The sequence below is a fragment of the Microtus oregoni genome, unplaced genomic scaffold (genome assembly GCF_018167655.1).
Source record: "Microtus oregoni isolate MIOR12 unplaced genomic scaffold, Mior012 000057F_ref0000458, whole genome shotgun sequence".
NCBI lineage: Eukaryota > Metazoa > Chordata > Mammalia > Rodentia > Cricetidae > Microtus > Microtus oregoni.
The window spans coordinates 2,580,495-2,592,860 of record NW_024543833.1 but is presented as its reverse complement, the minus strand read 5'-3'; positions in this window follow the sequence as shown (position 1 = coordinate 2,592,860).

Sequence of the window (12,366 nt, the reverse complement as noted above, 5' to 3'; positions counted from 1 at the left end):
ATATGGAAAAACAAAAAACCCAGGATAGTCAAAACAATACTATACAATAAAGGTCATTCCAGAGGCATCACCATCCCTGACTTCAAACTCTATTACAGAGCTACAGTGATGAAAACAGCTTGGTATTGGCATAAAAATAGAGACGTTGACCAGTGGAATTGAATCAAAGACCCTGATATTAATCCACAAATGTATGAACACCTGATTTTTGATAAAGGAGCTAAAATTATACAATGGAAGAAAGAAAGCATCTTTAACAAATGGTGCTGGCATAACTGGATGTCAACCTGTAGAAGAATAAAATGGATCCAAATCTATCACCATGCACAAAACTCAAGTCCAAATGGATTAAAGACCTCAATATAAATCTGACCACACTGAACTTGATAGAAGAGAAAGTGGGAAGTAGACTGCAACATATGGGCACAGGAGACCACTTCCTACATATAACCCCAGTAGCACAGACAATAAGAGCAACAATGAATAAATGGGACCTCCTGAAACTGAGAAGCTTCTGTAAAGCAAAGGACACTGTCATTAAATCAAAAAGGCAATCTACTGAATGGGAGAGGATCTTCACCAACCCCACATCAGACAAAGGTCTGATCTCCAAAATATACAAAGAACTCAAGAAACTAGACATTAAAATTCTAAATAACCCAATTTAAAAACGGGGTACTGAACTGAACAGAGAATTCTCAACAGAAGTTCAAATGGCCAAAAGATACTTAAGGTCATGTTCAACTTCCTTAGACATCAGAGAAATGCAAATCAAAACAACTCTGAGATTCCATCTTACACTTGTAAGAATGGCCAAAATAAAAAACACTGATGACAACTTATGCTGGAGAGGTTGTGGGAAAAAGGGAAGACTTCTGCATTGCTGGTGGGAATGCAAGCTGATACAACCCCCTTTGGATGTCAGTGTGGCGATTTCTCAGAAAATTAGGAAACCACCTTCCTCAAGACCCAGTAATACTACTTTTGGTTATATATCCAAAGAATGCTCAATTGTGCCACAAGGACATGTTCATAGCAGCTTTGTTTATCATAGCCAGAGCCTGGAAACAACCTAAATGCCCCTCGATCAAAGAATCGATAAGGAAAATGTGGTACATTTATACAATGGAGTACTACACAGCAATAATAATAATAATAATAAATGACAGCTTGAATTTTTCAGGAAAATGGATGTAGCTAGAAAACATTATTTTGAGTGAGGTAACCCAAACAGAAAGACAATTATCACATGTACTCACTCATAGGTGGTTTTTAAACATAAAGCAATGAAAGCCAACCTATAAACCACAATCCCAGAGAACTTAGACAACAATGTGGATACTAATAGAGACTTACATAGATATAATTTACATGGGAAGTAGAAAGTAGAAAAAGACAAGATGTCCTGAGTAAATTTGGAGCATGCGGACCTTGGGGGAGGATTGAAAGGGGGAAGGGAGAGGCAGGGATGGGAGCAGAGAAAAATGTAGAGCTCAATAAATATCAATAAAAAATGTATAAAAAGAGTATGTGATCTGTTTTTCAATTTTGATTTTACAATTTTGATTTTAAACCTCTGAAACTATAAGATAGCTGCAATTAAATATTTTCATTTATAAGAGTTGCTGTGGTCATAGCATCTCTTCACAGCAATAGAAACCCTACGACAACTAAGAAAACTCCCATCTTGGATGACCACACGGCATAAATCAAGCAATCAAGAGACTGAATGAATCTCAGACAAGCCTTTAAACTTTAGACTTAAATAAGTTTGAGACTGTTAAAGAATATGGAGACTTTTGAAGTTGGACTGAATCATTTTTGTATTATGATATGGCTACTAGTCATTGTTGGTCAGGAAGTGTAAATAATTGGAAGGAAAATATACTCAAAGGGAGTGTCACTATTGGGAGGTGTGGCTTTTTGGAGTTGGTATGGCCATGTTGGAGGAAATGTGTCACCGTGAAAGCAGTCCTGAGGTCATATATGCTCAAGCCACACCCAGTATTTCAGACCATTTCCTGTTGCCTGCAAGTCAAAATGTAGGACACTCAGCTGCTTCTCCAGCACCACATCTGCTTGTATCCCACCACATCACCATGATGATAGTGGACTAAACCTCTGAAATGTAGGACACTCAGCTGCTTCTCCAGCACCACATCTGCTTGTATCCCACCACGTCACCATGATGATAGTGGACTAAACCTCTGAAATGTAGGACACTCAGCTGCTTCTCCAGCACCACATCTGCTTGTATCCCACCACGTCACCATGATGATAATGGACTAAACCTCTGAAATGTAGGACACTCAGCTGCTTCTCCAGCACCACATCTGCTTGTATCCCACCATGTCACCATGATGATAATGGACTAAACCTCTGAAATGTAGGACACTCAGCTGCTTCTCCAGCACCACATCTGCTTGTATCCCACCATGTCACCATGATGATAATGGACTAAACCTCTGAAACTATAAGATAGCTGCAATTAAATATTTTCATTTATAAGAGTTGCTGTGGTCATAGCATCTCTTCACAGCAATAGAAACCCTACGACAACTAAGAAAACTCCCATCTTGGATGACCACACGGCATAAATCAAGCAATGACTAAAATAATTTCTCTGTAGCACAATTAATAAAAATCCAGAGACATTAAAAAAAAACCTGCTTAGCTCAGTTGGGAGAGCATGGGACTCTTAATCCCAGGGCCATGGTTTTGAGCCCCATGTTGGGTGCCAATGTAGCACAATTAATAAAAATCCAGTGACAGATACTGGGGTTCAACCTGTAGCAAAACAGCCAGTCACTGGCTCCTATTTTTACCTCAGTCTGAAATGACAGTCCTTTCTTCAGAAATTCTAAGAATAAGACTGAGAGCTGTCTCTTCCCATCTTACATTCCTCTCTGGTGCTGGGATTAAAGGCATGCACTACTACCATTTGGTTTCTATGGCAAACTAGTGTGGCTACTGGGGTTAAAGGTATATGTCACCACTGCCCAGTCTGAAAGATTGACTAGGGCAGCTGTTTTACTCTCTAATATTTAGGCAAACTTTATTTATTAAAATACATATGAAATCTTGCTACACTGCTCCTAACTTTGAAATCCAAACCAGATGATTCCTCCACTTTTTTCACCATCCTAATGAGCCTCCCCCTTATTGGTCAAACTATAGTCCCTTCCTTCCCTCTCTAACCTCTTTGGTCTCTCTTTTTCTTTTCTCAGCAATAAACTGTCCAAATCAACCATTTCGGGTGCTTTCTTTCAGTCCACATTTTGACTTTCAGGCAACAGAAAGTGGTCTAAAATACTGGGTGTGGCTTGAGCATATATGAACATATAAGCTTGAGCATATAAGCCCTTAGTCTGCCTGCTACTCACTCCACTCTCCCATGGGATCCCCTTTAGCTACCTGGCCTAAACTGACCATAGTTCTCCCTCTGCAGGAGGTAGCCGGGGTGGATGGCTTGGTCAGGGTAGGCACATGTCCCCTTCTCATTAAGCAAACTCTCCCCAACAGAAAAGAGATTGGGATCCTATGCTGCTAATTCTTCCACTTTTATTAAAGAATTTCAGTATATTACCCAATCTTACAACCTCATCTTCCATGCTATTTATATGATTCTCAGCAACAATGTTCCACCCAAGGAGAGCAAGTGAGTCTGGAAACAGACTAGGAAACATGCAGACGAAATCCACCAAACTTATGTCAACCACTCAACAGGGGTTGAGACAGTCCCTGACTGGGACCCTAAATGGAATTATAATATCCCAGAGGTCATCCTTGCTAGGGATCAATTTATAACTTGCATCCTGGCCAGTCTCCACAAAGGTTACTTTTAAATTGGCAACTTATCAAAAAATCTAAGAGATCATCCAGGAGAAAACCCATTTCAATTCCTAGGCTGCCTTACAGAGGCACTTGTGGGATATTTGAACATTGTGAAGATTTATTGCTGTGATTGGTATAATAAAATGCTAAGTGGCCAATAGATAAACAGGAGAGATAGGCAGGACTTCTGAGCAGAGAGAAAGAGGAGATGATTGAGGAGCACAAGGGTGCCGGTGAAACTCTGAAGAAGGAGGATATGCAGGAGGAGAGGTAACAGCCATGCAGCAGGACTTGGATGAGTAGAAATGGGTTAACTTATCTTAAGCTATAAGAGCTAGTTACAACCAAGGCTGAGCTTTCATAATTAATAATGTCTCTGTGTCATGATTTGGGAGCTGGCTGGTGCAACAGAGAAAGACTCGGATCTTACCTTCATAGATGCTGGCTTTCCCACCATCCGGCCAGAAAGAAACTATAATTCGGCTCAAGGTAAGAAAAGGTTCAAAGTCTATCACCAGACCCTCTTGGTGGATCCCAAAGCAGCCGCCAGATGGCCGGCTAACATAAGGTTTATGATGTTAGACAACAGTCAGAGGAGAGCCCAGCAGCCTATCTTGGATAGTTATAGAAAGCCTTCCGACGTTATACCCCAGATGATCCAGAAGCACCAGGGATGGAGGGAACTATGATCTTTGCATTTGTGAACCAGGTAGCTCCCACTATCAAGAATGAGCTCCAGAAGTTAGACAGGTTAGGAGAAATATTAGAGATTTAATGATGGTGGCTGATAGATTTTTATACAAGAGAAAGTGCTGAGGAGGAAATTAAAGAGGAAAAAAAAAGACAAAAAAAAAAAAGCCTCGCTCGAGTGTTAGAGGTGCAACAGGAGTGTCATCACAAAAAATTGGCTAAGATCCTCACTGCTATGAACAGGAACCAGGCCAATCAGATAGGACAATGAAATAAACTCCCTCCAAAGCCAAAGGTGGGTAAAAACCAATGCATCTTCTGCAGGGAGGAGGGTCACTGGGTCAAAGACTGCCCTAAAAGGTGATGACGATGTGCTTACTGCAAGGAAGAAGGCCACTGGGCCAAGGAATGCCCTAAAAAACTTTAAAAAGTGACCGGTCAAGGTCCTACAATTGGATGTGGGTAGTGATTAAGGAGGTCAGGGTTCAGCCCCCCTCCCCAAGCCCAGGATAACCCTAAGAGTGGAGGGGAAGAATATTAATTAATGGTTGACACTGGAGCCGAAAATTCTGTTTTATTAAAGCCTGAAGAACCTTTTTCTGATAAGCAAACCTGGGTACAGGGGCCACTGGGACTAAACCATACCCATGGACTACTGAAAGAAAGACAGATTTGGGAATGGACGGGTAACCCATTCATTCCTAGTGACACCAGAATGTCCCTATCCCCTCCTGTGCTGAGATTTTGATGTAGTATTGTCATATGTCAATCTGTTGATTTTATTGGTTAATAAAGAAATTGCCTTGGCCCATTTGATAGGCCAGCCCTTAGGTGGGTGGAGTAGACAGAACAGAATGCTGGGAAGAAGGGAAGTGAGCTCAGATACCATGCCGCTCCTCTCCAGGGCAGATGTGATGAAGCTCCAGCCCAAGATGGACGTACACTAGAATCCTTTCCGGTAAAACACCACTTCATGGTGTTACACAGATTATTAGAAATGGGTTAGTCAAGATGTGAGAGTTAGCCAAGAAGAGGCTGAAACTAATGGGCCAGGCAGTGTTTAAATGAATACAATTTGTGTGTTGTTATTTCGGGTGTAAAGCTAACCAAGCGGGAGCCAGGCAAGATGAAAAGCAGGCCCACAGCTCCCACTACAAGATTTACTCACAAAAAATGAAAGTTCAAATACATTTTTCGGACAAAGAGGCCAAGTTGCTTCATCAAGATGGGAAACTAGTCCAGATTTTCATTACTTAACAGGCTCCACCAAAATCCAATGGTACTTGACCCACCCTAGAGAACTGGCTTCACAAGTTTCCCCTAGCATGGTCAGAGACAGGAGGAATGGACTGGCCCTCTACCAACTCCTGGTTTATATTGAAATCAAATCAGGAGGAGACCCAGTCAAAGTTTGCCAATATCCAATGCCCCTTAAGGCAAGAAGGAGGATTTCGCCCCACATAAAAAGGCTGCTTAAACTTGGGAGTTCTAAGGCTCAATGAGTCAGCCTGGAACACTCCTTCACTGCCTGTAAGGTAACCACACACCAATAATTACTGGCCGGCACAGGACTTGAGAGGGTAAACAAAAGGGTGACAGATACATACCCCACATTACCTAACCCTTACTCTCTTCTCAGCATGCTGCCCCCGATCAGCAATGGTACACAGTTCTGAATCTAAAGGACACAATTTTTTAGCCTGCCTCTAGCCCCCAAAAGCCAGAGATATTTTACCTTCAAATGGCACAATCCAGAGATCAGAGTCAGTGGCCAATTGACCTGGACCCGGCTACCACAAGGATTCAAAAACTTTCCCATGATTATTGATGAAGTCCTACACAAGGACCTGGGTGATTACAGGACCCAAACTCCAGATATAAGTCTGTTGCAGTACGTGAATGATCTGTTGATAGCAGCTGCTGATAAGGAACCTGTAGGAGCCAGCCATGATAAGCTAATTATGAACAGATCACCCAAAGGAAGTTCTTTACTTCCAACAATTATCACCTGCCAGAGTAGGACTCTGGCCATCCATAAATTTAACAGAGGCCTGAGTTTCAGTAGTTTACCCTGAAGCAATACCAGGTTGCAGGAAGAACCACAAGCTGAGATTACTCGACCACCACCCAAGAACAGACCATTCAAAGGAAATGCCTAACATTCCAACCTTTGTAGATAGGAACACCTGCCAGTATGCACTCACCAAGACACCCCAGACAAATGTCAGCCAGTCAGAGGTCCTAAAACCTCAGAAACCCCTCACCCCCGCCTTTACTACTATAAAAACCTATTCTAATTGAGCTCGGGGCTCTCCAGTTATTCCAATATGTTAGACATGTGGAAAAACCAAGTTTGCAAACTTGATTAAAATAAAAGCTCTTTGCTTTTACATATGGGACTCCGTCTCCTTGTTGGCTTTTGCGAGGACTTCACGGATTTGGGCATAACACTGCCATCTCCTGAGCTGTACTTTTAAAGTGACGGTGGGGAGTTGCAAGGCCTCACATCCATCTCCTCTGTAGACCTTCTGGAGGGTGAATGGATTGGTAGAGCAGGCATGTGAGTAGTGGACCCAGGATCCACCTTTAGGGCCATTGGGGTTGTCATCAGGATGGTGAACAGGCCCTTCCATCTTGGCTCTAGGGTGTAGTAATAAGGGCGGCGGGGCTGCGTCCCCAGCACCCTGGCTGCCCACATGGCTAGCTTATGCTCCGAAATAACAACACACAAACTGTATTCATTTAAACACTGCTTGGCCCTTTAGCCCTAGCCCTTACAGGCTAATTCTCACATCCCGATCAACCCATCTTTAATAATCTGTGAGCACCGGTCTTACCGGGAAAGATTCAGCATGTCTAACCTGGCGGCTTGCTTGATCGCGTGTGTCTGCCCGGGAGAGCGGAGCATGGCGTCTCTCTGAGGCGTCTGCTCCCGAGAGGAGAGCTGTGGAGTCTGAGCTCACTCCCTCTTCCTCCCAGCGTTCTGTTCTGTTTACTCCTCCCACCTATCTTCTAACCAATGAGGGTCAAGCAGTTTCTTTTTATTTAACCAATGACCTTCCTTCATCACTAGGGTCCCCTGGCAGTGGTGCTGGATGAAGACCCAATCTTCTGGTCAAAATCTGTGAGGTTTGGGGTGGGGGGGTCAAGAGGCGGCAGTGGGCAGTAGATCCTGAGAGCACCCAGTCCTAGACAGGGACTGGCACAGGTCCCTGAGCGGCAGCAGTGGTCCATGTGGCAGTAGGCAGTGAACAGTGGGTCCCGAGAGCAGCCAGTCCCAGGCAGGGACAGCGCAGTTCCCCGAGTGGCTGCAGCAGGCCACAAGGAAAAACAGACAGATGGGCACAACCATGAGATCATGCCACAGGTCTCCCAAGATGGCTGGTTCTGGACAGGGAGACGCGTGGTGGCAGGTGGGAGACAGAGACATGAATAGGCACACCATGCAGAGTGAATTTGGATATTTATTTAGTGGGTTATGGAGGGGAAGAAGGAGGAGAAGAAGAGGGGAGAGAGAGAGAAGGGGAAGGGGAGAATGGAGCAAGGCAGAAGCTACCTCTTCAGGGGAGAAAAGGAGCGGTGTGGGGCTTATCTCCTAAAGAGGCAGGACAAACCATTACACTGGGGATAATGGAAGGGGGATGCCAAACATAATCTCAAAGGAGGTTAGGCCCATCTGGCAAGGGGAATTTCTCACCCTGTATAAGGCAAAGGGAAGGAGACAGTCTGCACTTAGTCAAGTTCTTCTTTAGAGTTCTATTCACCCTCTCTACTGGCTTGAACTCTGGGTTCTGTATGCACAATGTAATTTCCAATCAACCCCCAGGATGGTGGCTAGGTTCTGGCTTACCTGCAATATAAAAGATGGCCCATTGTCTGATCCCAGCATGGTGGGAAATCCATTCTTGGGTAGTAAGTCTTCTAATATTTTCTTAGCCACAGTGTGCACAGTCTCATGTTTTCTTGGGAAGGCCTCTGATTATCCAGAAAGGTGTCTATAAAAACTAGAAGGTACCTGTGTCCAAACTTAGCAGGCTTGATCTCTATAAAGTCAACTACCCAGTACGCATCTGGTTTTTTTCCTCAAACCCGAGTCCTAGGGTTCTGAGGGTTAGAGATTGTGTTGGTTACCTGGCAGGCCTGGCAATTGTTAACCAGGTCTCCTGTCATTTGATTTTCATTTTGTGTCTTTACGTCTGAATATCTTAGTCCTGAATTCGGCAGATTCCCATGTGGGAGGCTCGGGGCATCTTCCACAGCACTTGGAGGCCAAGATGTTTGTGTAGTGTTACTTTATTGTTCGCTGACCTCCACCACCCTTATAGTGGTGTGCCATGGGAAGAGTCTTTATCCATGCCAAATCCTCCTGAGCGTATTTTGGCTCATCTGGCAAAGCTGGTGGTCCAGGGTCCACCAGAACTGGTGCCAGGACAGGAGTCATTGCCACTTCTGTCGCTATTCTGTCGGCCAAATTGTTTCTTTTTTATGTCGGCCCATCTCCTTCTTGGTGGCCAGGGTGGTGTATAATAGCTAGTTTTCGAGGTCACCATAGGGCTCTTAGGAGACACAAGATCTCAGTCTTATTCTTGATAGTCGTTCGTTCTCTCTGCAGTAGGAGGCCCCTTCCTTTGTATATGGCTCTGTGTATGTGGGCTGTTGCAAAGGCATAGCAGCATTGGTTCTGCCCAAACTACTTCACCCATTGTAGTCACTGCTGCCCCTGCATACCTTAGTCCATTCTGCACAAAGCTGCACCCATCCATAAACCAGGTCTCCTCTGCGGCTGGCAATGGAGTGTCTTTTAGGTCAGGTTGAGTGCAGTGTGCCTGGGCCAGGATTCCGGAACAGTCAAGAAGTGGGGTTTCAAGGTAAGGGTCTGGCAGCACCGTAGCTGGGTTGAGAGCTGTTGGGACTTGGAACTTATTCTGGTTGGGTTAAGGAGCAGGGCCTGATAGCGTGCCATTCGGTCGGGTGGTCGTTTAAGCACTGCCTCCAGCGCATGTGGGGTGGCAATGGTTAGGTTCTGTCCCAAAGTCAGTTTGTCAGCATCCTTAACCAGTAGTGCTACTGCTGCTATGATGCAGATGCAGGAGGCCACCCTGCAGCCATGGGATCCAGCTTTTTGGACAGACAGGCCATTGGTCTCTTCCATGGCCCCACAGTCTGAGCGAGCACACCTTTGGCTGTTCTCTTGGTACTCATCCACGAACTTAAATCCAGCTTACTCACATCAGGCCGCCAAGCACTGGGGCTTCCAGGAGTCGCAGCCGTTCCCCAAACCTCACTGCATGAACCTTACCAAGTCACCTGGACAGTGGCTGACCCAAAAACAGGGACTGTCTGGGTCTTCAGGACTGATAGTCAACCCTACTGGATATGGTGGCCCTCCCTTGAAATAGACCTCTGTACGCTGGCAAACGGGACTCTTGTTTGAAACTGTAACACAAATGATGGACTGACTGAATTGAGAAACCAGGAATTTCAGGTTTGCCCTGGTTCTCCCCTGTGTAATCATTGTGGGGAAGAAGGTTTTTATCAGAAAATTTGGGGATGTAAAAAGACAGGTATGATACAAGTAATACAACATAAGGGTCCTATTAAAGTCATCAGAACTAAAAGAGGAAACAGCTGTTCTAAGGGTTATAGAGATTTTTATGGCATGGGAATTGAAAAAGACCCCAAGCCCCCTATTTTGCAATCCCATTATTTTTTTTCTTTTTTAGGTTTGGAATTTTTTTATTTTTTTTTATTGAGCTATATATTTTTCTCTGCTCCCCTCCTTTCTTCTCCCTTCCCCTTCTACCCTCTCTCATGGTCCCCATGCTCCCAATTTACTTAGGAGATCTTGTCTTTTTCTATATCCCACATAGATTAGATCCACGTATGTCTCTCTTAGGGTCCTCATTGTTGTCTAAGTTCTCTGGGGTTGTGAATTGTAGGCTGTTTTTTCTTTGCTTTATGTCTAAAAGCCACTTATGAGAGAATACATATGATATTTATCTTTCTGGGTCTGGATTACCTCACTCAATATGATGCTTTCTAGATCCATCCATTTGCCTGCAAATTTCAAGATGCGATTAGTTATTTTTTTTCTGCTGTGTAGTACTCCATTGTGTAAATGTGCCACATTTTCCTTATCCATTCTTTGGTTGAGGGCAACCGGATTCTTATTTCCTTCACCCAGGAGGGATGACAGGACTGGAACTGGGAGAGGGCTCAAGTCTGGGGGGACTCAAGTTAAATAGGGGAACCTGGCTGAGCATGCAACCCTTTGCAATGACACCATAAGCACGGGAGCCCTGCAGACAGGACCACGGACAAGAACATGATTATTTGGTCCCGGTAGGGGACGCCTGGTGGACTTGTTCCTCAGGGCGTACCCCAGTGTAAACCGCAAGGTAATAGCTGATCCACAGGACTTCTGGGTAATGACCAGAGTGATTCCTCCAGTGAGCTATCATACAAACTCAGACTTTTTAACTTTGACAAAAAGCGACAGATGGACCCACAGGAAGCCAAAGAGGGAACTGGTCACTGCCGAAACTCTTAGAGTTCTTTTGGGAACAAGCTTGGTAGGTTTTAGAATGGGAGTAACTTCCCTGGTGATCAGCAAGCCGCCATTGATAAGGATATAGACCGCTTAGAAACCTTCATTACCATTTGGAGGATTCTTTAACATCACTAGCAAAAGTGGTTTTGCAGAACAAAAGAGGACTACATTTAATCTTTCTACAATAAGGAAGACTTTGTTAAAAGGGGAGAGGTTGGACTACGGGGGAAGGGGACAGGGGAGGGGGGAAGGGGGGGAGTGACTCTTAACAGGGATGGTTCAAATCCTGGTTTAATAGCTCTCCTTGGTGAATGACCCTTGTTTCTGCCATTATTATAGGACTCCTATTGGTTTTCTTATTAATTTTGACTATCGGCCCATGTATAATTAATAGGCTGGTACAGTTTGTAAGACAAAGGCTTGACACCATTGAACTTACGGTTCAGCGTACTAACGCTAATGTATTATTATTCTTATTATCCCCTCCCGGATGAGGATGAAATAGAACTTGCAAGTTATTCCCATCATATTGAGGAACCTAGAGTTCAGGATTGAACTCCATCTAGAACTCCTAGGGGGGATGTGAGACCAGAAAAACTGAGGCCGGAAAAGATTCCATTTTTGTGCTGGGACATTTTGGGACCTCGAACTTCATCCCAAACCCTGAGAAAAGTCGGGGTCGCAAGTATTAGTTAATGGAAAAACCCAAATTACACAAAAGTGCTGACTGCTACCCACCTGTGGGTTACACAAAAGATGTTGACCACCTGTAGTTAGGTACCACCAGCTGACCCTTTGGAAACTTATCCTATTGGTCCATTGTTACTCAACCGTGCGGGAAGTGGGGCTTGTTCACCCATACCAACTGAAAGACCCCAGTGGTGGGCAGTCTTTCAGGCTAAGGAGACCCTCCCAAGGAACAGCGAGATCACTCTTCGGATGCAAACAGCAAGAGGCTTTATTCAGTACACAGGTACCTGGGGCGACTTAGTCTCTCGAAAGACAAAGCGCGCCTGCAGACTGGGGGAAGGTCTTTTTATAGGAAAGAGGGCAGCAGAAGCAGATTACAGAAGCAAATGCATCGTTAGTGGTCAGTTGGAATGGGGCAAGGGGCACAGGGGGTTTTTCCTCTCCCAGCACAGATGTATGGGAACAGATATCCTGTTAATTGATGTCCTGTCCGAATCTATGGATATAAATATCCTGTTTTGCAGCCAGGGACCCTGACCTTACTCTGCACTTACAGTCGTTCGTCAAAAGCTTTGTGAAATGACGTTACAGCAGCTAAGCTG